Source organism: Bombus affinis, chromosome 9 (assembly GCF_024516045.1).
Source record: "Bombus affinis isolate iyBomAffi1 chromosome 9, iyBomAffi1.2, whole genome shotgun sequence".
In the NCBI taxonomy this organism is placed as follows: Eukaryota; Metazoa; Arthropoda; class Insecta; order Hymenoptera; family Apidae; genus Bombus; species Bombus affinis.
Genome location: NC_066352.1, coordinates 537,424 through 564,170, shown reverse-complemented (window position 1 = coordinate 564,170; position 26,747 = coordinate 537,424). Strand labels below are relative to the sequence as shown.

Below are 26,747 nucleotides of genomic sequence, written 5' to 3'. Positions count from 1 at the left end.
CAGATCGCGGACGTTTACGAGGAGACAGAAAATTGAAGATTTATCTAATTTAACTAAAGATTTATCTCACTCTTTAAATATTCGAGTATTTAAATATTACAACAAGTATTAGCAATTCAATACTTTGTATATTTTCGCGCAGTAATTTAGAAGGATTCTTATATACTTAAATCCTTTATAAAATAAACATCGGCAAGAGCTTAATCATTCGAGACGTATCGATACGATAATTTTGTCATTAGGCGATAATGACAAAATCCGCAATCACTTAGTTACCAACTCAATAGTTCCAAAAACTGCAAGAATATCTGCGATCACTGTATCCCTTTACATTATTTTATCCACATGGTACAATGGTATCTACAGGGTTACATGTTTAATTCGATATTTATAAATATACGCATACATATTTATATGTACATACGCAAAAACTAAGAGTAAAGTAATTAAGTAAAAGTAAGTAAGAGTAATTTTAATCCCTGAAAACATGAAAATATTATTAGCGACTCGTTCGTAACGTTTATTGTCAGAGTCGCTGCTATAATACGAAGTGACAAGGAGTCATGTAAGTTTAAACATTTACTTGCCAGACACCCCCTCCAATAAACCTGATCTCCTAAGATGGATAACGAAGGATAGAACTCCAACATCGATCTCCTACATACCGAGGGGCGCAGTTTACCACATCTTATCCCATCAATCTTCCAACATCGCTTATCTCCTATTTCGTTTGCTCCTGCGCCACTTTAAACCGCCGACGAAAGAGGCCACATTAATTAGCCGAGGTACTTTAATCCTTTAGTATTACAAAAAAAAAAAAGAAAAGAGAAACCACACCGCTGTCTCGCAATTCTTGTCTTTGGTATTTCGCGGAACACGACGCGTGTGCATGTGTGCGCGCACGTACAGGATATGCGCACAGAGGTGTGCATGCAGTTTGAAGCGCTTTTAGTTCACCTCGGCTGCTGCAGCCTGGGGTATTTTCCCTGGAAGCTCGTCATATTTCCACCCGCACGCTGGCATGCCCCCATCAAGTATCCCTGGGCTATGCATAGTTTTACAAATATTCTACCCCTTTTCAGCGAGCCGTTAATATTCCTTGCGGGGGTGGGACAGGAATGGCACAAGTACAGCCATGAATTAAAATCATCCAACAACCAGTGGGTGAGGTCGGTGGAAAGGGCGTGTTGCAAAGGGGTGGTTTAAGTAAGTAAAAGTTTGCGGCAAGTAAGCTGCCAGCGTGGTTGGTAAGAGGCAACTCATACACTGGATACACAATTTTGATAATTAATTATCCCGCGGACAGCTATTGTTCTCGTCCTATCACGGCTGCGTTACGAGGGACGGAAATTTCCAAGACCAGCGCCCGGTTCGATTCGCTGCCCCGATAATTCGCCAGATTTGCACACGAAATTGAGATCAAGAAGCAAATGAGACTTGTAGCGCAAAAGCGAGCGAGGAGTACGTGCGAGCTGCCATGAACGCGAAAGCTTGCCTCGCCGATTCGAGGAATTTAATTAAAAGACGAGGGGAATATGTTCGTTAAAAGAGTAGAGCGATGAAATCTTCGGCGCGATCGATTCGCGCGGCATTTAACGCGTTCCGCGTAAAAAAGTAATTGGAAGTTCGGCGCTACGAGAAACGTAGCGGGGGCTAAGCAGATTATGTAAAACTCGATTTAATGCGAGCCGTGATTAATCGAAGCAGGCAAACGCATAATCCGAAAGGTTCTATTAATTGTACGTTAGTGCGGATATTGATAACGATTAACCGGTCGTTTCGTGATGTTGACGAAGTATCGAAATTTCTCAACAGCGTCCGTTCAAGACTCTAGGATAGTTTCTTGGCCTGGTAAATTTATACGACTGCATACATGACCAGAACTTTAATAAGAAGCCGACAAGAAGCGTCGTCGAAACAAACGATTCCATCTCTATCAATTCGAAACTTCAAGTTACTCCGCGGGCCACCGATGGCAGCGGAATCCTTCAACAATCCGTAATCTATCATTCTTGTCATAAATAACAACTATGTCGACTATCTACAGACAGCCGAACAACAAACGCCGTTTAATCTGATTGTACTGGCGCATTTTGGTATACAAATCTAATACTAACACGATTCAACGTTTACGACCAATCTGCGAGCAAACGATCGACAGATCGAAATGGAGAAATCCATTTGCACGAAAATATACGAAAGATTACGCACCCTTTATTCGTGTACCACGCCTGGCGCATCGATCCGTTCGACGCCAAGTTGCGGTAGAAAGAGCGCGAGAGAGTGGACAACGTGGCAGAAAGCAGCGAAATAGCCGATGATGGAATTAAAAAGTTTTCCAATGGGGACTGAATTAACCGCGGAGATATGCGTGTGTTTGTATGCGAACAAGGAAGAACAGGAACCGAGGGAGGGAAAAAATACACGTGGCAGAGCAGATAGGAAGAAACAGTGAAAAGGAGGACAGTTGTGTATTAAGCAAATCGCGCTAGTTCGAAAACTTTGTTCAAATCGGATGTGAATTATGAACGATCCCGGCGGGTAACACACCTACAGGGAGTTTCAGCCAAGTGACGCGAGTGGTAGAGTATTTACGAGGCCCCAGCGGCGCGGCTTACTTCCATTGATAAATTTCCCAAGCTAGGCGCTTTTTGTCCACCAGTGGCTGCTATTCGCTAAGAAAACGCCCAGACTCTCGACCAGCGAACTACGATTTCTCGGAAACCCTCTAGTTGGGGCATGAATCATCCTCGTTCATCCAATTTAGTTGTATCGTGTATGCATAATGTGCTGGTGATCATGTTAGATCCGCAGGAGGGACCCGAATATCCCCTTTTGTAATATATACGAAGATTTTTATAGGAGGGACGTGACATAAGATTAGGTTAAGAGGATGTTGTAACTCAAATTTCTAGATGTATAATATATATTTTGGCGATCGGAAGTTATACGACAATCTAACAATTGAAATTGTATACGCAACACCATGGACTGCGTTTCGAATAATTTCCGTGGATAATATCAACGTGGATCTTGAAAATTACGTCGCCTTTTTTACGATATTTATGCAGGAAAATATCTCGAAGACAAAACTTTGCACGAAAAAGGTTTAGTCAATATCTTCGACTCGAGTTTTCTCATATTAGAATCACTTGCTTCCTGGCTGTGCCAATATTACTAGGACATCCTGCGTAGTGCTACTAGTTTCAACTTCAAATTCAGTATTTTGGTTGCTTAAAGGAACGCCGAGAAAAGTTCTCAAACACAAATGAATCGGCAGCGAACGCCGTCGTTAGGGACAAGCGTGAAAATGGTAGAACCGATTCAAATCCGTACCATGGCTGAAAAGAAATATTTAACTAGATTACAGAAGCTTTCACGTAACAAAGAAACCATGCTTGGAGTACGACAGCATAACAAAGGTAGTCGAAGGAAAACCACTTTTCCTTGCTGCACTTGCCTCCAAAGACCCGGACTTTCATCCGCTAAAGTGCACTGAAAAATGCACAGTCGGAGACAACCAGGCTCGCGATTGTAATCGAAAACAGTCACCGGTCCTTAATCGTGAAATTCGATTTTACGAGTTGATCGACCCTACGCGTACAGGAACGTAGCTGTCTTACCTTCCGCGAGCACAGAATTTCACCGACTAACGTACAAAGAATAGAAAAAAAATGACTGCTTTCATCCGAGCAAACCGTGCCTTCTCGATGGCTTCAACTTTCACGACATATCTGCGATATCATAATAATTGTACACCAAGAATTATTAAAAATTTAACTAATTTTACAAAGGAGCGTCAATCGGAACATTAGCTCGTCGAAAAATGGAACCAGTGCACCATAGGCGATACGACTCGCGAGGAGGCGAGGAAATAATTTATCCGCGATATTTTCTAAAATAGATGGTGCGTCCTATTTCACGTAGCACAACGCGATATGCTGATTGCGCGAATCCGATTTCATCGTTGCGCGCTATTTCCTCAGTGCATTCGTTCGCGGTATGCAAAGCAGATGTATTTCGGTAACCATAGGGGACAACGATTTTTTCAAAAAGTAATGCAAAATTCCCGAGGATGAAAGAACAAAATCACGTGATGACAAAAATAAAATCTAGGGTGTGACGCGTATGTGCTATCAAAAAGAAAAACCGAACCGTGTCACGCTCGACAGGTCCGTAACACGATACATCCAAAGCGAAAGAGGAAATAAATATGAATGCAGAGACCATTAAAACGTGCGTACTACACGGAGAATAGTGAAGTGAGTATGACTTTTGGGTTACATTTTTGTTTCGTTGCGTTTTGAAAGGAGACAGGAAAAATCGAAGCCTGAAGCCTCGCGATATGATCGACGAATACAGCAACGAGCAAACGTATTTGACCGGAGAGAGGTGATTCTGTGCGGTTCTTCTCGTTGATTAAAAGGCTTTCATCTAGTATTCTGATGATCATCTAGTATAACATAATACAATAGAACAAGTGACTGATATTATGTGCAGCCCGTGGATATCGGATTAGTACTAGGTATGCAGAAACTTCGCTTTTCTAAGACAAAACGTAATTTATTTAATATCCTTCGGACAGAAACGTTCGTAAAATTGTGGACGTCCTGCAGGATTTTATTTCTATGTCACGTAATTGTATATTTTATCTTTGATTAATAGTTCAACGCGTTAGCTGGGCAGTGATCGAGTACACTGGATACGATAAACGAAAGCTTTGCGAGAATATTCTGTCTGTCTGATTTGTTCGGAATTGAGAAGAGAATGCTGCGTTTTGTTTGAAAATAGCCCGAACAATCTGAGTAAAGAAATTCGTACAATGCTGTGTCTTACTATAAAATAAGCGAGTACGTGTGCATGAAGAAATCAGAGGGGATGAACGAGGATCGCGATTCTTATAAAATGAGCGACAGAGAATCGTCCGACAGCCGACATTTCTATAGTTCATCAGGAAAGTCTGCCACTTTCTTATTCCCTCGAATGGTTCCCGTTCATTCCATCGCGTGAAAACCGCGCAAAACTCGGTGCCACGGTGATTAACTGGCAAAAAAATTCAAACCATTGAAGCTGAATGAAAAAATGGGCGGAAAGAAGATGAAAAGGAAGAACATTCAAGAGTAGAAGAAAGAACAAAGCGAAAGTACGTGAACTTTTGCAAGTTTCTTCGTGATCGCTGATTTTTCTAATTGTTTTACACGAATTCAGACTACTCTGGATGTATGCTCACTGAGTGAATTTCTCCTATTATAGAAGAGATACGTAGGGAAAGATAGATCTTGAAATGGATGAAAAAAGTCCAAAGAACTCGATTAGAAAGTAACTGTGTCTCTGTCAAAGCTGACGTATCCGTCGATATCCGTCATGGAATTTATCCAAACAGAGCATCCGCTTTTTATCGGAGGGAAAGGTAATTTCCTAAGAAAAAGCGTGGTGTCGGCGACATCGCGGGGAAGTTTCGCGACGAGCTCCGAAAATAGATGACGGGTTTAAAGATCGACGGCGATTTATGAGAGAAGATATCGTGGTTGCCGAGTCGATATCGAAAAGAATGCTTCCGCGTGACAACGAATTCACTGGGCGGAAAAATGACAAGAATTTTCGGGACCTGACGTCCCTTCCAACCAACCCTGACGAATTTTTACGACCGTTGGAACCTGCCAAATGGAAGAAAAGAAGCCGAAAGTGTAGCCGTTTTATTGGACCGGTGCCATATTTTTTAATCTAGCAGAGTGTTTTTGCCCATTCACAACGAATTCGACCACGCTCGTTCGTATCACACATCCACGAGGATCCGGTATCGTATTTGGAATGAGTGACGAGCAGCAAATACGCGGTCGGCCAACGAACGATTCACTGGAAAATTGTTATTCAAAATTTGGAAAGCTTGCCATGGATGTGACGCTAATTCCGACGTTAATGACGGGCGTGGCTCGCGCGACATCGCAAAATTCTCATCGTTCGACGACCCGAAACCCGTTGTTATCGATAGTTTTACAGATGTGCAGATTTTGCACAATCGCTTTTCAAGCCTGGTGAACGCTGAGATTTGATCCTGGTTTAACCGCGTTTGGACGTCTCGCAGTACCAATTTATTTTAGAGAGAAAAATATTCTTCTTTAAGAAGGCACTGGTACATGAAGCGATGGTTAACGCTAATAACTTGGGACTTGATCGTGATACCGCGAAATGTAAGTAAAAAGGCTGCACACGGTGGAAGCGTTACTCCCTTTAATGCAAATTAGCTACCAAGATATACACGGTTGCAGAAATTCTCTGGAGATTTTTGTCAAGAAGACGGAGCACGAGGGACGTGTCCCGTGGAGAGAGATGAAAGATGACTCCGGAGTCGTGGAACTCTTAAAGAAACAAGAGAAAAACTATTTGAATGGTAACTTGGAGCGAGATCCAGTTGGTAAATGGAGTTTCCTTACACACTGGACTTTCGAAACTTTAACAGGCTCATGGAAAAGTCCTTGTGAAAAGTTTCTTCAATGTTTCAAGCCCGATGATCAACCTTCGAGGGCTATTGTGCCCTCAATGCAAACATACGGGTAATCGAGAATAGGATACACCGATCGAACTATCCTGTTTCGCCCGATGTCAATCCGCTGCCATTCGAAGGAACACGACTTTTAACGTCTAAAAGATACAGGTCTTTTTATTAGACGAAATTCTATCGCGATTATTCAGATTACCGCTTTGTCTTGCGATGATCGAATATACGATTACGGTTAAATTACTATAAACGAAAATTACATTACCGACGTTGCTATAACTATTAGGTTGTTCGAAAAGTGTCTTTTTTTTACAGACCCGTCTTTTACAACGATGCATCTTTATGCAAACATGAAACCTAATCTGTCGAACGTTGTGATCTTTATTTTGATAGAACAAAATAGATCATACGTAATTCGATAAAATAATATAAAATGGAAAATGTTGTGTTTAGCAAAATTACATAACTACGTTGCTATAAGTATTAGAACAGCTACCCGTTACATTTATTGGAAAACTCTAATAAATTTTACTTCGCACCATAAAAGCGAATGAATGAAATTACAATGACACGAATAGAGCAATGAAGTTACAATGAAACGAGTAAAAAAGAAAAGTCGTGAGACTCGTTCCATTTCACCTAAATATCAGCAGGTGTCCTAGTATATACTATTTTAATTCCAAATTTCATTCCTATTAGAATAATATCTGCGCATAGTATCTTCCATGATTTTCAGAGTATTCAGTGATATAAATAGTTAGATTTAACGAATGTAACGATAAAAAAAATGCTAAGATAAATAGTTAAACATTGAATGTTCGTATTCTTTCTTAAAATCTCGTCGCATTTCGATTTCCACGAAGAATTCTACGTCAGCCTGTGTTTTTCGAGGTTATTCGCTCGCGCTATTATACGGCTGCGTTTACTCTGCCGCGTTTAAAGTACTTACTTTCTTCCTATGGCGCGGACGTTGAGCGCCGGATTTGTGGGCCACTGCGCTGGTTAATTCCCTTTTTCCGTATCCTTCGACCGCCTTCTATTTCCAACCCCTCGAATCTTTCCCCTCTTCTCCATATCAACCCATGAAGAAAGCTAGTCGTTTTTTCCTTCTTTTATTTTCGGCGCTGTCCGTTTATCTGGCTACGCGCTTCAAGTTTTCTACTCCCTCGCCCTTCCAGGCCGCTACTCTGCCGGGCAATGGAAAAACCGTGCAATCATCCACGTTTTGTTCGCGATCGGGCCCATGAGTTTTGTTATAAATTGCAATTACAGGAGGGAAATTGAAACCGACGTTCTTCCGCGAGGCGTTTGTTCGTTCGTATACGATGAAATTCTGACCAGACCGCGGAATTAAACGCGATGAACCTTGCACCGAAAAATATTTGATACACAGCGTCGGCCTAAATTCGCGATACTAATGAAATCGCACAGACTACGGTTCACAATGAAACGAAAATCAAGAATAACGTAATTGCATTGGAAACTTCATCTACGAGAAAATCAAGTTCAACAAAATGATACACGTACACTTGGCAACTTTTCAAATTAAATTGTAACGCGATTAATTTATTCTTCGTGTTCCTTCTATTTTTGCCCATCTAATCTTCTCTGCTATCGCTTATAACACAAATGTAGACCCACGCTGTACGGAAGAAAGAAACGATCCATTGGAGATCGATCAGGCATCGATTTTTGATCGTTTATTAAAAATAATTCAAGGCCTGAAACAGCCCGCTCGATGGCCATAAAATCTCTTTATAGCGAGACAAATGGAGGTCGTCGTACTTAACGAGCACAATTTTTTGCAGCTCGTTTTCTCCTCTTTTCTGCCCCCTTTTTCCGTCCCTCTGTCATCGCTCAACCGGAAAGCTTTCTTCGAGCGTTCAATGAACCCCGTCGATTCCGGGGCGTCGAATAACAATCTAGACGCGTATAAAGTTTCGAATCGTTAAGCGATTCGGACCACGCCATCGTCACAGCGAAACCATAAGCGGTTATCGTCTATCGTGGCCCGCCATTAAAACCACGCGGCAACTGAATTCAACGACCGAAAGTTTTCATACCCGCGGACCTTGGTGTACTAGCAATTAGGAGATCGTGACGCGTCCTCGCATCTCTCTTTAATTATTCTCCGTGTTTCGTTTATCTATATCTGTCAGAAAATTGAAACACCGCTAGCGAAAAGTCAGTTTCATGAACGCAAGTCGACGAAATATACGCATAACATATAATTCAATCGCAAATCAATGCTGTATATCAATATCAATTTATCGTTATAAATTCTAAATTATCACGTTCGAATCACGATTAACGATAACGAATCGTTTCATATTGACGAAGATAAAGAGCCTCGTTCATGCAACAGTGTAAACGATTGAAGAACGAAAGGGAGAGAGTAAGGGTTGAAATGGAATCAGAAACGTATTCTCGACAATTTCAGGAGGCAAAGGATCCTTTAAAGCGTTTGAACACGCGCTCATGATTTAGTGTTTAACCACGGGATCAGTAATACAGAAAGGAGAGGGTAAAATCAACGAGAAGCGAAAGACGGACGAATAGAGATCTATACACGTGCGTTGCAACGATAACACGATTGAAAATTCTGAATGAAAGTACAGCCACGTTCAATCTTCTCGATTAGATGAATGTAAATGCGTGATACTCGTGTAACCGGAGAAATTAGCAGCGAAGGTAGCATTTATTATTAAAAATGGAACTCCATGTTCTTTTTATAGCGTTGTCAATATTTGCGCGTTAATACTCCGACGGTTGCACCGGCGGCGGCCCATTTTAATAAAGCAACAACTTTCTACGCGCAACACCCAATAATATCGGTCGACTCGTTTTATTGAAGCGCGATCGCTCGATGATAAACAATAATCGAGAATATCTCGTTTTTCCTGTCTATCGATCTACGGGGGTGTCCTGTAACAGGTGGTACAGCGATGACTTTCCGCAACAGCAAATAAATTGAAAATAACATGTGAAAACCTTTACCGTGTACGCGCGGTTCTGTTTTCGAGAAACTCAATTTTCAAAATATCCACCGGCTGAAATTAGCGAAATTGGAAATCGAGAGGAATGAATTTCGAAGACGAACATACTTGCGCGAACATTCGATTATTTACAAAGCGAGTTTGCTCGGGAGGCAAACACTGCTAAATTACTACAATGCTGCGTCAATTTTAATTCGCCAATTTTCGCCAAGGCTTCGCACGAACTATCAACGTTTTGTAAAATCGCCGAATATCAAATACGAATTCGGCCACGTTGATTCTGAGAAAAAGTGCTGTCAGAGATAACGCGACATCCAGGTCGGTAAAAACTGTGTAAAGTATCACGGTAAAGCTTCTATTTAAATAACAAATCAGCCACGCAAGTACGGCGACGTTGTTTCCACCAGAGATTCTCCAAGGCGAAGCACAGCTTCCGCAGATTACGAACGAACACCTGTCAACAAGCCCATAATCGAACTACCTTTGCTTAATTCCATAATTCTTATCTCTCGTTGATACAAAAAATATCCAGAGGAAATCAGAGAATGTCGACTAATGGAGGAGAAATCTCGTGGACGATCGTCAAGCTGGAACTTCTCTGTTAACAACTGTTTAAATGCTTCATGTAACCATGCGAAGAAGTAGTTCACGGTTTAAAGTCACCACTGGACAAGCTCATTAAAAAATAACAATCGCACAATTTCGCCGGACGAGTGTATCTTACTTTTAGCGCGTCCCTCGTGCATCATTCACGAATATGCACCAGTCAGCAGCGTGACCGAGTGGTTTGCAGGAGAGAGAGGCTCGCCACAGGCTGTTCTGAAATTCTTATTTTCTAATTTCCTTGCTTTCCCCGGACTCGGTCACCGCAGTGATACGTACTCCCTCCCCCTGTCCATTTATTTTCTTTGTCCTTCTTTTTCGCCCACTGGCTAACAACACATACGACGCTTAATACTCGCCGTGGAGTGGCCATATTACGGAGGATGCATGGATGAAATTATTATTGCGAAACATTTGCATTACAAAGTGATGTCCATCGGTGTGCGCGGGTGGCCGGTGGCAGAGAACCGTCGAAAGGAGAGAAAAATGGAGCAGTGCCGTGGATACGGGTTCTCTTGGCCTCGGAGTGCAACACTGCCACTTCATAGCGAGGGGCCAACTCGGTCGCTTTAACCTGCATTCGCGACTGCGCCGGCAATAGCCTCGAAATGAAAAATGCAGTCTGTGCATACTTTCCACGACCGGATGAAAATCAACGTCCTCGATACAACCGCGATCAACCCCGTCTTTATAGATTCTTTGATCGTCGTTCGTTTGTTTACCGTCGATATCCTGCGTTTTACATCGAATTCTTGTAGGTATGCGACTATTGTATCAGGAGTGAAGATACCGCAAAAGATAGAAAAATCAAACTATCTTTTTTTCATTTCCTGCAAGATAAACGTTTCGAGAATGTTCTCTCCAAATCCTGCGAAGAGTCGTTCGTCTTTATTTTTGCACGTTTGTCGCGTACAATTAAAGGGGAGAAGACACTGCAAGATTACAAAGAATCAATTTCTTTTGTCATATTTCTTAAAAGACGGGAGTAGTTTTACTAAATTCGATCGGTTGAGAGACGACAAAGTATCTGATGATCTCTCGTTCTTAAATGTTAGGATAAACGCAAAAAAGAAACTGTTAAACGTATGTCAATCGCAAGCTAAGCACGTGGCGATAGAAAAATTAATTTGTATTCACTCTAAATGAAACAAATTACAATTCAGTAAAAAGTAGGCCACAGAGACAGCCGAAAAATGGCACGCAACCGTTTAAAACAAACGTTTCGCACGGTGAAATTTAAATGGCAGAGAAAACCACGCAATTTCACAGCGCAATGTATCGCAACCAACGATACTAGCTTCGAAAGCAGCTTTAACCTGCAGTCACCACTAAATCGGTACTGACCTCAAAATGAAAAATGCAGCTTGCTTCGTACTCCCGTTTTCCTACGCGGAGATTAACCTTCTCCATCAGATGCTAAAACATGTCGCAGATCTCTGAGCATGTTACCGTTTGCTCGGCATAAACGATACCGTGATCTTTACTGCTGATTGCAAGCATTTCGATCATGAGTTTTCGCTTTTCTTCGCAAGCCCCCAAGTCCAATTCTCGGGCCGCGCTTTTAACCAATTCGCAAAGACAAGTATCAGGCTATAGCTCCAAAACAACCAACAAGAGAACAATGTAACATGACCAAACATACGGTCGTTAGAGTGAAGTTTGTTGAAATACGTAATTAATTTCAGTGGTAATAGAAAAAATTGTACTGTACTTTTAATACATCATTTAATAATATTTTGAATAAACAATTTAAATTTCGCATGATATTTACACCTGTTGATTCCTTAAGGAAATAGTAAATATTTCTTCCGATCGTTAGTTAGCCATTAATTCGTGTATTTATTAAATTATTTAAATTGACATTCGTTCGTTATTAACATTCCTTGTCGATAATACGAATCGACTAAAACTTACATGTGGAGGATAGTATGCAGTATTTATGAATCTATATTTTTTCACCCATCAGAATAGAAAATGATTAGCAACTGTAGATCGCGGAACTTTTTAACGATTTACATCTGAAAATAAACTACTAAATGCGCTATTAGAGACGTAATTATCATAATTCTATAACGCGCTTATATAATATCATGGACAGAGTAATATGTAATACGTAGAAGTTGAAACGTAAACTATGAATTTACCATGAATAGTATATTGCAACAAATAGAAATGAGAAAAGTTAACTACATGTACTTAAAAATACCACAGAATCATATATGAAAATTGTCATTGTCCGTAGAAATGTCCAAAAAGACTTTAACGTATCGGTACGTCGCTTGTTTCGTCTGAATTAAACATCCATATGCTTCTACTAAAGTAAAAGTAAATTTAAAGTAAAAATAAAGACATCGCGCACTCGTAAACAGTTAATCTTCGCTCTGGTGAATAATTCCGTGCTTGTTACCTATCTGGAAACCTTAAACCTTCTATCGAAGCGAGTCTCGAGACGGCATTTACACAACAGGAAGAAAACGAAGAATGTAACGGTGTGTTGTCTGAAAGTTGCCACCACTTCGCGTCACGTTCGACGAACAAACGGGAAGTTCGCGTGAATAGCACGTAGCCGCGGCTATTCTTTCCCTCGGGACAATGGAAAATTGGATACGAACTCGTAAATTCGTGCAAGCCTTACCGAGTAAGCTCAATTTTTTTTAAGAGGAACAGAAGGTCGAAATAATTAAAAGTACACCGATATAGAAAATATTGCCATGATTTTCGACGATACAGGCAGAAGTAACGGATAATGCGAAAGTTTAGCCCGTGGCATCGCGAGTCTTGCGCGAGCAACACGAATTTGAATACCCGCATTCAGATACCAGTTCGAGTGCATCGCTCGAGAGCGATCGATAAAAGGAGGCAAGGAAACGAAGCGCTATGTACACACACTCGACTCGTTAAACAAGCAATTTGATGATTTCGCGGCGGAGTTCCAAGAGCTCGCCATTTCCCTCGTGTTTTCGCGACTTCTTTTTTGTTGGGTGGTACAGCGATCTCACGAGCGAATCCCAAGTTCGCGATTCACGACACACACCGACCAGCCACGTTGCGAGTTCGTACGAATTTCGTGGAATCTACTGGTAGTTACGCGCGAAACACTTCGGTTGGCCTGCGTTGTTACTTCCGGCGGAAACGTTTGGTTGCCTTCGGCCATTTCGATCGCCCAACACGAGTGAAATGCGGCGTGCATAACACTCGATACCAAAAATAACTACGTTTGGCATGTGCACGTTTAAACGGAGAATTAAATATTTTCGCGGACGTTTAATAATCTTGATCGTGTATCTCGCTAATTATAACGCTAACAAGTTAAACTATATAGACACATACAGCCGTACATACGTACGAATGTGAACGCGGTGAAATTTAATCATTGGAAAGGTACCTGGAAAATGTTGTTATTAAAATAATTGATTGGAAAAATGGTGTACGCTTACACAGCCGTTAAAGTCGATTCCATCCCGATGGGTTGAGAGGACAGAGTACGTACATATAACAAGATTTTCGGGAAACGGAAACCAGGTGAAATCGAAAACGAAAGTTTATCAATACCTACAGCCACGCCCAGTTTCAAATGGCTGTGATTTTGACGCGGATTGCGTTAAACTAAACGTCAACACGATTCGCAAACGACATCAAATGTTTTGTTACCGCGATGAAAATTTCTACGTTATTGAAACCTCGTCATTTCAAAACAAATCGTGAGATTACAAATTTAAAGCATGTACGACCAGTTTATGACTGAACATTAAACGCGGTATCGAGCAAGTTGCACGAGGAAACAAACGGTTTTGAAAGGAAAATAAGCGAAATCGCAGGGAGCCAGACAAATTTTCCACAAGCTTTTCTCGAAAGCAAAACTCCGAGATCTCTGTTACAAACCTGATCCACGTGATTAAAAGAAAAGAAAAAAAAACTGTAGGTAACAAGCGTCAGTCTGTTGGTCTGTTTGCTTCGTTTCAGGGCATGGAAAAAATTAAGGAAACTCTGTTTCTCTGTCTGCAGAACGAAAATCCATCGGAATATCTCGGTTGAGTTAGAGCCGCCGCGTATTCCAGCATCGCACTCTATCACTCAATTACGTTCGAGTAAGAAAATGGAGCAGTGCGGTGGGTGCGGTTCACTTGGTTACGTGGTAACACCACCACTTCACAGTGACCGACCAACTCGGTCGCTTTAACCTGTATCCCTAGCTGCACCAGTCGCTACCTTCTAAGTTAAAAAAAAAAAAAAGAAAACCGATAAAAATGCGCCTCGATTATTAATTATTGGCAGCCTCGTTTCCCGTCATTAAATCGCCCATATTATCACGCAGGATCGTTTCCTCGTTTCAAAGAAGCACGGCACGATACGCGACTCAGGTCTAACGAACGTCTCGCGATATTAGTTGCGACAAGATCTTGCAATTATAATGAGAAATTATCTCGTTATATTATCGCAAGGGAAAATATTGACGACGTGCCGATAAGATTTGCGGAACAGAATTACGTCGCGAATACGTTTCAAAAAGATCCGAGAGGAAGAGCAAATTGATTCGCGATCGAGCTGGACTCCATTAATTTCAATCGCGTCAAATTCGGATTTAATTGCACCTTTGTTCTGTCCGATCCGTGCGCTAATTCTACAGCTCGTTCTATAAAGATAGTGAGCGTAATTCGGCATAATGTTGCTTCCTCGATCGAATGGAAATACATAGAAATTCGTTACTTAGGTCTTTTACTATATAAATCCTGTACAGTAGTCCTGTCTTTTCCGCCATATTTGTAAGTAAGAACGTAAAAGAAACAAACGAAATTCATCCTTAAGAATACTAATTTCGCGATTCTACCCGGATGAGAAATTCAACGTCAACTTTATGGAACCGCGAATTATACGGACGATGAAACGGAAATTCGAAAGGTTTCAACCCGGGAATTCTCGAGGGGAAAAAAGGAGAAAAGAGGATAGAATCGTAGTCGTTCCGGATTATACGATAATACGGCAGTGTTAATCTACTGAAATAGAAAATCGAATCGGAGAGCAAGCGATAAAAGTAGGCGTTACAGGTTGGTCGCCTGCGTGAGCAAACAGCACGGTCGTAGAAAATTCGAAGCCGATTAAAAAATCATCGTAAATTCGACGTAGATTAGCCGGAGTAGGCCACGAGTCGCGAATCGATTCTTTTTTCCTTTCTTCTTGCTCGTCCCGTACTGGCTCGATTTTTATCCGCTGGTTGCCAGCCGGTAACCTGATTAAACGCTCCATATAACTTAACGGTGGCTGCCAACCTACGGAATATCTGCTATCTTCGATTTCATGTTAAAACATACGAATGAAAGTTGACACGTTCCATGTTCACGGAACCTGGTCAACCGATAGGACCTTCTAATTCTACGTTTCTGCTTTTCTTCCTACTAATACGACGATAAAATTATTTTATCCTACACGTTGACATCTAGAAATTCGTTACGATAACAATTAACGTTGGTTAAAAAAGCTATGAAATTGAATGAAGCGGGTGCTTCGGCGTATTTCAGCGATTCGCGAGGGAAGATCCTTCTCTCTAACGCGATTCCACGGTGAAGAAACACGAATAGATGACTTTTTGTACATCGACCTGGTATATAGGGTGGAATTAATATTCGCGCGGTAAAAGGTGGAAAGTTTGACGAATTAATTCCAAGCGCAGCCGGATAGTTCGGCGTTTTCCCCGCGAAATACCTGGCATCGGGTCAAAAGAAGAAAGGAAGTTTCACGTCACGCAAAGAACCTTGGCGAACGTGACGAGCCAACGGGAAATCTGAACACCGCAGAGGTGCAGGCAGATGTTAATTCGAATGTAAATTTCGTCCCTGTATGGAACCATGACGGGTAGATCATAAATTTGAATAATATCAATATATCCCGGTCGCTAAATCACGTTCACGTCGTGCCTAGGCGAGACGATTGACTGACGATGACAGTCCTCTCGCCCTTAATGGTGTTTCTTGTATCGACATTTTATAATTCCTATCGTCGTCCTCTGAAAAAGCTGCATTCTTACGAAACGCTTAATCATTTTGTAACTGAATAAATTCAAATTTCACTTGTAATTTTCCAATATGTAGAGATACGAATGCTATTCATTAATCATTTTCCTCCAAATACATCCTTTACGTTGCACTTAATTGTGTAGGATTAATCATTTTGACCGCTTCTCCGTTTGTAAGATATGCCATGGAGAATAGAAAAACAACGGAGCAAGCAATGTAACGTATTGAACGAATAAAATCCATGGTTGAAGATTTATACTGGAAAAAAAAAGAAAATGAAAAAAACGATAAACGAATATCTTTCGTCGCGGATATACGATAATACCGGCTTCTGAAAAACCGATGTTTCATCGAAAATTGAATGGTAACGCGCTAGGATAGAGTGCTTTAATCAAGGATTCGCCGATAAAATGACATCGAATCGGGGCGCTGCGGAAGTGCCACCACGTCAGCAGGTTTTGACCATTCGCTATTCCTGCATATCTATAGAGACCTGAGTTCGCCTGACACGCCAGGAAGTGTCAGGCTTTATCCGGAAACGTCGCGGTGACGATGAAACGCCCCTCCACCCCAAAACGCTGATCGAACGCTTTCGATCCCTTTAACTCAGGTTATCGCGAAAATTTCAAAATCACCATAGAATTCGAGTCATTGTTGTTTCCTAACCGGATACGACGCATCTTGCTCGTATATACATAATTCTGACGCGTAGTATCAAAAACCACTATATCAAGGAGAAAGAGCAATAGAATAAAATGGAAAAAGAGAATGGATTTGTTTCACGAGCAATGAGATTCATGGACATCCGAACGAAACATTCGGGCGCGCCATCAGCTCGTATTTATTGGTCGCATAAATGTTCAGTGGAACGTTTGCACGGTAGATTTGATGGACATTCCGCGGATAAGGCATAGAAATTTCGATGAGCAGACAAACGGCGATAGAATTTGTCAATGGCAGCAGCGTGTTGTTTTTGAAAACAACACACGACGGTAAGGGAGTTTGTTTACAGTAGCAGTTAATGATTCGCATGGAAAGATCGATATTAGGAAAATGACAGGTGATTGGTAGCACGATCGGTAAATCAGTCGCAATAAACACCGTTATCGACGATCGTGATTCAAAATGTTATCTTACGATAACACGAACAAATGAGAGGATTAAAGCACGTTCACCGAAGTATGGCCGGGTTAATTTAGCAGTAACAACGGGACACGCGCGCGATCCCGTTCGCCAAGTTAAAACACGGTTTACATAGCAGAGGAACGTGCTGTCAATGGACCAATGAAAAATACTGTTCCGCAGATCGCGCGTCAATTCACGTCACACGAATACATCGCAAATATTGTCAGCAAAGCAAACGGAAATTTTAATCGTGACGGATTCGCACGTTCAAAAACTATCTGCTCGACGGCTGTGTGCAGCCGTGTCGCGTCGTTTTCACCGCGCAACGTCGCAACTAGGAGAACGGAGCCGCAACGAAACAGTGGGAACGATGGTTTCTCGTTTAAAAAATTTCGCTCGGATCCTTTCCATTTAGAAGTTGACAGAACGTAAAGTATCAATAAAATATCCGAAAGGAACGATGTACCCAGAGGGAAAAGGATACACGCGAGAAAGACAGTAAGAGAGAAGGGGTGGGTGGTGGGAGAAAAAGAGGAAGAGAGAGAGAGAGAGAGGGAGAGAGAAACTAGAGGACTACGCCCAGGACCACGGCACCCCTTGAAAGCACTCCGACGTTTTCGCGCGATTCCATAGGAGCTTTCGGATGGCTTTCCTTGGTAAAAGTTCGAGAGAGGAAGCAATTTATTCGTCGTCTTGGGTAAAGACGCGCTGCAAATAAGAAAAAATATTTCCACTCTGTATTTAACTAGGATTTCGAGTCGATCAATCGTCTATTCGTTTTCCGAATTAATTTCTTTCCAACGAAACAGAAAATTTCTTTCTTTCTTTCCCTATAGCGATACGATAGTTTTACGCTTTGTCTTTCGAGTCGTAGCGTATACGTCGATCTTTAATTACAAGAACGGCAGAGGAATAAGTGTAGGAAGCTGCTTAGCAAACAGCAAGTACCTACGCGAAACGCTAATTTTGATTTTTCTTTGGAATGGCAAGAAGGAATGTTACCTTGATCCGTGCACAAAGCTCTGTTAGATTTTAAGATTGGAGTTACAAAAGCGATTGCAGATTGGTAACAGGCGGATCGGTAACAGGAACGGTCTAAAAGGGAGAGTCCCGAAGAATGCGATTATTTATCTATCAAACGAGAAAAGTTACGTTTTAACTTTCCACCTTATCAAAGTCGAGGGGGAGAAGAATTTAATTATACGCTTTTGTTTTACTCGCGAGGGTGAACACGTGACAACAGTAACACTCTTAATTATTCACATCGACTAATTAAATTAATTCACACATGCGTTCTAAACATCTCACGACCGTACAATTGTCGCGAAATTTCCGTCGTCGCGACTTTTTCATTTATTCGTGTAAATGGAACGCTTCTGGCGTTTTACTATTGTTACATTAAGGGCAATTGCTTCGCTTTGGACATTGTAAGGGGTTCATTGACACGTTCCAGCGAGGACGATCATATATTTCTACCTATGAAAATAAGAAAACAAAACAAAAGCTGCAAGTTTGGTCGTAAGAAACAATAACGAAAATATGTTGTACGAAGAACGTAAACACGTACGTAAATATACATAGACAGCGTCATTTCATACGCGAACAAAAACATTGTAAATTTAAAACGTTCGCGAGGAAGGCTGTACTCTTGAATTGAATATTTCCGCGACAAACTAAAGAAAACCATTATTAAGAAAATGATTAAAAATCCGAGTTTAAAAGGAGAGTAGAAATGATCGAAAAACACAAGCTTGAAGAAAGTGCGTGATGACGTGTAGAGTCGGTTAAACACGCGAGGCTTAACGAATCCAACGTGACACGGTGCAAGTGGAACGTCTAAAGAGAGAAAAGTAAAATAAAGTAGACTCACGTTGCTCTGCCGGCGGGTGGGCACATTGCCCGCGGGCGTCGATGAGGAGTAACGGTGAAGGACGAGCTACCGTATTCCAGGCTTGCTGTGTAGGGAGCACGAGGACTTGGTGCGCCGTGCCGATTTACCCGCAGCAGTCCCCAGTCCTCGTCGCGTGGCCGTGGCGCACCCGCACATATCCCCCACGTACTCGACGTCGTGGTCGTAGTGGCTGCTGTCGCCGGTGCCGTCGCCGCCGCCGCCGTGACCGTCGTCGCGTCGTAGATACTCGTCGTCGTAAACGCGTCGCGCGTCAAGCCAAAGACGTAATCGCGGTTGTCGTCGTGGTCGTAGTCGTGGCCAGTCACCGGGGGACCGTCACCGAGACGCGCGCGAATACCAGCCCTCGTAGCTAGCCGAGAGTCGACCGCACTGCGGGTACGCGGCTATCGAAACGAGGAACCGGCCGGCCGGTACTAGCAGACCTGCTAACCCGTCACACGAGGGATCGGTAGACGGCACACCAACACACCAACACCCACCAGAGGACCACGCAGCACCACCAATAGGTAAGATAGACGATAATAGCCCCGAGAAGAGATCCGGACGGCACAACAACAGCACTGATACTAACGAGTAACGATACACCGTACGACACGCGTTACCTACGCGCTACCAGGCCTTCGATGGCCCGAGACCGTACGAGCCAGCTACTACGGCACCGCCGTCTACTACAACTACTGCCAGCATGAGCGTACGAGCTATAATCATCATCAACATCGACTGCAAGCCGCTAGCGATAATAAACTTTCCCTTCCCCATCAGGCTCGTCGTTGTTTTCATCGACTGCGTTGTTTTCCTCTGCGATACTTCTTCCACGTTCTTCCTCGTCGTCTTGGTCGTACTCGTCGTAAACGTCAGCGTGCTGCGAGTCGTTGAGACCGTCGTCCTGATCACGCTCGAGCCGTTCGTTCGCAACCTGTTCGTTCTTTTGGGCGACGATGCGTTCGTCATGGTTCTACGGCAGAAATCCGACGGTACGATCCAACTTGCCATAACCGGCGGGATCTAACGGCTCCTATCAGCCGCCAGCTCCACGACTGCGGATTTCTGCCTGCTCCGTCTCCTCTTCTGCCTGCTTCTCCTCGTATCCCTTCGACACGAACTTGCACCTTACGATGCGATGCGACAACCACGATCCCGATTCGAGGATCCACCGGATCGCTGCGAACCACCGCGAACACGACACCCTGCTCCTTCCTCCTTTTCCTCTTTCTTTTCTTTCTATCCGGCCAACTTTCTATCGCCCGCGGACTCGAATCATTCGCTGGCGATGATACAGCACGCGCGGCAGCCCGCATAAGCGGCGACCGCCTCTTCCACGAGGCTGACGACGATCATTCACCGCTCGGAGCACCCACCACTACACCACTACCACCACCACTACCATCACTATCGGCCACCGCCACCCTGAAGCCACGCTGACCTCCTACCGACTTTCGTCTCCTCGACACACCTTTCTCTTCCTCCTTCCTCTCCCTCTCTTCCACCTTTTCTGTCCGTTTCTCCGCGATATATACGTACATACGTGCACCGCGTCTAGCCAACCAAACGGAAGGCTGCTATTTCAGCCGTGTCGATCGTTTCGACTAGCCTCCAACACCGCTCCGACTCTTTCATGATTCTTGTTCTCGTCGTGTTTTCGACTTTGCCCGTTCGTCAAGAATCCCACCGTGTCCCACGCCACCGTACTCTCCTCAAACACTGCTAACAACAGTAACGGCAGCAGCAGCAGCAGTAGTAGTAGTAGTAGTAGTATCAGCAGCAGCAGCAGCAGCTTAGACACCGAAATCTAGCGTCTCCTCACCGCGAAGCTGCGCTGCCTCCGTTCCTTCCGTTTCCTCGAATACGAATGCTAGCGGCTGGCTCGCCGTGTTCCCGTTCCTGTTCCCGATCCCGTTCCCGTTCCCGTTCCCGTTCTCGCTCCCGTCACCGCACGTACATCTGTATATGTGGCCGTTGCTCCGTTTCCCTTTAGATCTTGCTGGCGTGCGTGCTTACGCGCGTGTACGTGGTTAGGCGCGTGTCGATCAGTCACAGCAGAGTCAGTCACTTCACTCACTCACTCGATGCGCGCGTTCTCTCGATCCTTGCACCGCTGCGGGTCCTGCACCAGGGAGTCGTGTCGGTGCAGCAGGCACTCCCAGGACGTGTCTCTCTCTCTCTGGCAATGTTCCGACCGAGCAACCCACCTTAGCACTGACGCTCTGCCCGTTCCGAGGGTGGAAAGAGGAGGAGGAGAAGTGGGACGGGGGGGTGTTGTGGCGAGCCGTATCTCTCCCTCTTGCTTGCTCTCGTTCGCGCATTCGACCCTCTTCGCTCGTTCTTCTCCCTCCTGCCGTGCCCGCCGCTTCTTCTCTTTCGCTCGTTCGCCGCCTCGCTCGCTATACTCAACGCTTAGAGTCTCTCTCCGGTTAGAGCCCCACCGCACAAGCCACCCTGCGCCCCGGGAGCCAATACCAACCCATGTGGAAGCCCCGACGCGAGACGCTGGCGATGACTTGCGAAGTCGACCGAACGTACCCGAGCTGCCGCCACCCCTGCGCGTAACCACCGCCGCTCGCTGCCATCCTCTCTCGCTCGTGCTCGCTTTCGTCCTCTCTCGTGCGATCGTGTACAACGACCGTGATCCCCCACCAGCCAGGTGCCGCCCCTGAAAGCTTGCGAAGCCCGCAAAACACGACGCGCGGCCATGTGGCAGCACCGACAGGACCGGCTACGAAAAGCTCCGAACTCTTCCGAGCTTCCACGAGCCTACCCCGAGAGAACGCGAGACCATGTGGAAACCTCGAGGCGGCGACGCGCGGACAGACTTGTAAGCTACTCCGTTCTTCCGTCCTTTCGTCCTGTTCGCTATCCAGATTTATAGCGAATCAAAAGCTTATCCAATCGAAACTTTTGATAGAATGGAATCTCGATTCTAGATAGCTTTTCTTAAGCTCTATTTCTCTCTCTCTCTCTCTCTCTCTCGTAACGATGAGAAACGTTATTGTTATCGTTATTCTTATATAAATAGCCAGTGGCGTGAAAGAAGAAGATGCAAACACCATAAACATCGATTGTATCCTATTTAATCTGTATAAATTTTAGGATCCTGAAGGATCGGATAGAGAAGGATCTCTGCTGAGAATTTTCTCGAAATAGATACGTCCGATGCACGGCACTGTGCACGACCCTCGCCGAGCATCGACGAACGGCCCTGTCTCTCTCTCTCTTTCTCTCTCTCTCTTTCCCTCTCCCTCTCCGCTCCCTTCCCTATCTGCCCCGTGCTTTTCGCTCCACTTGTATGTGTTCAGCATCTCGCCTACCCTCTGTCCTTCCTCGTTGCTGTTCTCTCCACGAGGTATCCCAGTCGATACTGACACTGGCGGTGCGAGGTCGACTCGTCAGAGGGTGCTGAACGGAGTGCAGAAGCAGCAAAGGGGCTCGAGGTAGTTAGGAAAAAAGAGAGAATGCTTTATGTTACTCTCGTCGTTCTCTTTTCCCTCCTTTTCCCCATTATTTCCCTTCGTTTCTCCGTTCTTCTTTTTCTCTCTCGTGCGCTATCCCTTCCTTTATTCCTGTTAAAATTGTACAATAGAAACGAAGCCTTATCCGATGCGGACATATCGGACATAGCCTCCGCAGTCTCTGTCTTCCTTTCTTCGCCGTATTTTTGCCCGTTTCTCGCGTCTCTGCGTCCTTCCATCCTCGAGTCCTTCGCCGTTGACGAGCTCGAAATTGTTACGTTTCGTGAAACGGTGAGAGGATTTTCCGAGATCTCCGACGCTAAAGGGCAAAGACGTTAATGGGTCAGCCGTATGAATGGATATCGTTATCGATGATCGTAGCAGAACGCGTAATCGTCCGTGAAAGGCGACGCTGATAAATAAAATTTCTAAGCATCCACCGTAGACGCGGTAGATGAAAACTGACAGATTTCGATAGTCGCGTTAACGTCGAATTAAGAGATAACGTTGCGATCTAACGCGTTCGGCTGTAATTCTTTCGATTTTAAGCCCCTTTGTCGAAAGCTGGGAAAACTGCATCGTGATATCACGGCCTGGAATAATATGAAATCTACGGGGCTTTGTTGTACACGCGAGGCAGAGTAATGAAACGATACGCAGCGGCAATTTGCGCGGATTAACCGCTGCCAGAAGCACGAGATCTTGTCCCGTGCAACAAAGGAAAAAAGAAACGAGAAGAGAGAAAACGAAACGTTTTATTGAATTATTAAGAGCGCAAAAGGAAAGTGCATTAATGCCGCGTCGGTGGCAAGCTAAGACCGAAATGAAACGATACAAATCGAAATGAACCGTTGTAACTTGTTGAGCAAGCGACGAGAACGCGTCAAGGGGTTGGATATTGACTGAGATCTGTTTACGCGAGGACTCGAGATCTCTTCCACGCGTTTCACCCGCCCCGAGAATAAAGCGGCGGCTTTCCACTGCTTTTGCTTGACCTGTTCGATCTCCCGTGGTCATAATATACATTGTATATTATATACAGCGGTGAGTTTCGGAAGGGGCAAGAGTCTTTTAAGTCCGACACCAAATCCATCGAAAGTGAATGATCCTGTAATTGCGTTGCACGATGGATATAATAGCTAAAAGTAAATAACGGGAGGGTGGAGAAATAGTTGACGAGAGTTTCGCCTTGATATAAGGGAAGCATAAATGCGAGCAGGCAGGCGGCGATCGGTTCTCGATACGTTTCAAATTTTCCAGCGAAATATTCGCGTAATCGTGGATCGCAGAGGCTACCGTTAATGGGAGCGAAACGGGTCAAATCGAGGAAAATATGTGACAAGCGCGTACACGTAAATGCAGCTAGGTACGCGAGACAACCTCAGATATGCGGTAGTCCGTTGTACGCTGGTCTGATGGGGTATGTGTAAGGTATTTCCGGGAACCTCCGATCTACAGGGATTCTCCAAAATAAACGGGTATGCGTGAAGTTCTTGTTTCGGGGCGCAGACGCCGGAATTCCTCGAGGGTTGCCGCGTTCTGCATTGCCTTTGGACAACGCGAACACGCCCTATTCGAGGCTGACTAGGCTGTAGTAACGAAAATTCGACGGAATTCGAAACTGTTCGCGTATCCAATAGGCATTCGCGAGTACGTGCACGCGAGCGTAACGCTCATACAGGCTCGACGAAACGAGCATTACCGATGCACATGGCGATATCAATAATTCATGCGACGGATAGCCGATCGGTGACCGACTGGCATGTGCGTCTACGGTCCATAAATTGATTCGTTATATTTGAAGGTGTGAGAGGATAATCTAAACGATCTCCTCTAGTTATGTCGTCAATTTACGCATCCTAGGAATCCCTCTAGAACAGAGCAATTTCACTCTATGATCCCATTAGCACCAATTGAAGATTTCATGACAGGATACGCGATTATTGTTTTCGATAGATATTATAAAAATGGTAGTAAGTGCCGCGTTTATTACTTTCCGAATGGAAATAGGAATAAGAATCGTAAAATATTCTTTTGATTTCCCGGAGAAAGACAATCGTAGACGAGAGTTTTTGTTTCTTTCAACGAAGAGAAAATATGCATTTGATTCCCTTCTTCTTTTTCTTTTTGGATGGTTACGGGTCTTCTTTAGTTCTGCCGTGAATTTACGGACTTCAAGAGTCTCTTTAGAATAGATCGATTCCACTTCACAATTTCAATTGCAGCAACCGAGAACCGAATATACATATTTCCCTTCTCTTTTTTCTTTTTCCATCAGTACGAGTACCTTGTGAAATTTCGCTTGTGAAAAAGCCCGTATATCCCACTAATGCCGATGCGTTTTTAAAAGAGTACAGAACATTAAGGCGCACCGTAACCTCCTAATGTCTTGCGAAAATTGAAACAACCCACTACTACACGCCACATGCCAGCTACTGGACGTATTTCCCAAAGGTGTTCTCAATCCAAAAGACAGATAACCTGCCTTCGAATATCGACATTCTAGGATTTGCTCACGCATTCGATATCCTTATCTGAAAGTATAGTCACTTAACCACCTCTGGACAATTGTATAAGACTGCAAGAAACTATCTCTTGACGTATCATTCAGTGCAAATACATATATTAGGTTGTCCGAAAAGTTTCTTTCGTTTTATGAGGAAATAATAGACGCACAACGATTTTTGTTTTATATTATTTTGTCGAACTACGTTCGATCCATTTTGTTATGTTGAGATAAACACCGCGACAGTTCACAGACTTGGTTTCACGTTTATATGAAGGTGCACTGTTGTAAAAGACACGTTTGCGAAAGAAAGACACTTTTCGGACAACCTAATACATATGAATGGATTAGTAACAATACAGTAGATAATTTAGTTTTGTCATATAATAATAATAATAATAATAATAATAATAATAATAATAATAATGATAATAATAATAATAATAATAATAATAATAATAATAATAATAATAATAATACATGCACAACCTGGTGTAATTCATAAGTTAAACTGATCTTCCAAATAATTTTTCTTAGATGCGATACTTATTACTACGTATTTCATTAGCGGTACGCGATATAATTAACAAACGTACAGTTGGAAGTGGCGCGATGGCAAGTTACGATAACAGTGTTACTAAATTTAGGCGAAACTTGTGGATTAAAGAAGGGCACAATGTGACGCTAATGTATAATATTGCAAGCCGTATACCGTCGTGGCCCACTTACACAAATAAATTCCTTTTGAATATTGATTCCTCATTGCGGTCGTTGCGGTTCTTGTACACCACTGCCAGATAATAGAACCGTGACTGTTTTCGAATTTGCCTGGCAGCATCAGGCAGACGTATTTGCAACCACTAACGAGCACACGAATACGCCCTACACTCCGCCGTTTAATTTGTAATATATAAGTTTATAACAAATCCAAACGCCAGACAATCGCGTATGGTCGGAGCACGTACATTAATTCCACTACAATAACGAATAATCCCTATTAGAATTAATTAAAAGGTAGCCGCTGTCATTGGAAAATAGCAGCTTAGCAGAAATTTCTATTCGTCGATTGTTCGTTCAACATTACTCCATAACTCACGCATTTCAGTTTATATGTTATTATATAATGTTATCGCGAATATCCAAATACCACCGAAATGATATAACACCGTGAAACCACTTTGTCAATTAAAATTGTGAGGCGATGAATTGGTCGAAAGAGACTATTTTATGTTTCAGATGCTATGTAAAACGAACGAAATTTCGCAACTAAATTTTACAGATTATAAGTTATTTAATTACCTTATTCGATGAAAACGTTACGCTGTCACATGAGATGTATAATGTATGATGCAGAATAATTGTTTGGAAGCGAAGAAAGTAGAAGGCAGAAATTAAAATCTAACATAAATGGCTACAACTCGAAATCGAAATCGAACGAATGAATTTTGTTAGAAAAATGAAACGAATGCTGAAATAATTCATAAAACCAGGGAAATATCGAAGAGACCTAAGGAGAGAAAAAAGTAATGGAAATTAACCGAGGATAAACGTTTACTTCAGTAGAGTGGCTAGTCCGTAAGTTTTTTCGAGATTCAAATTCGTCCTGGTTTATGGCTCCACGATCGTTCGCTATTCGGTTTAGCTATATC

At 43.3% G+C, this 26,747-nt stretch overlaps 1 protein-coding gene across 1 annotated transcript in view; it reads right to left on the bottom strand.

Annotated features, from left to right (window-relative positions):
* The window catches only part of LOC126920152 (acetylcholine receptor subunit alpha-like 1), a 157,143-nt gene extending 131,699 nt beyond the window's left edge, over nucleotides 1-25,444 (bottom strand). Inside the window, exon 1 of the mRNA XM_050730138.1 lies at nucleotides 19,105-25,444. The gene's annotated coding sequence lies outside the window, so the exon portion shown is untranslated. The remainder of the gene's footprint in view (nucleotides 1-19,104) is intronic.
* Between the last annotated feature and the right edge of the window lie 1,303 nt (nucleotides 25,445-26,747).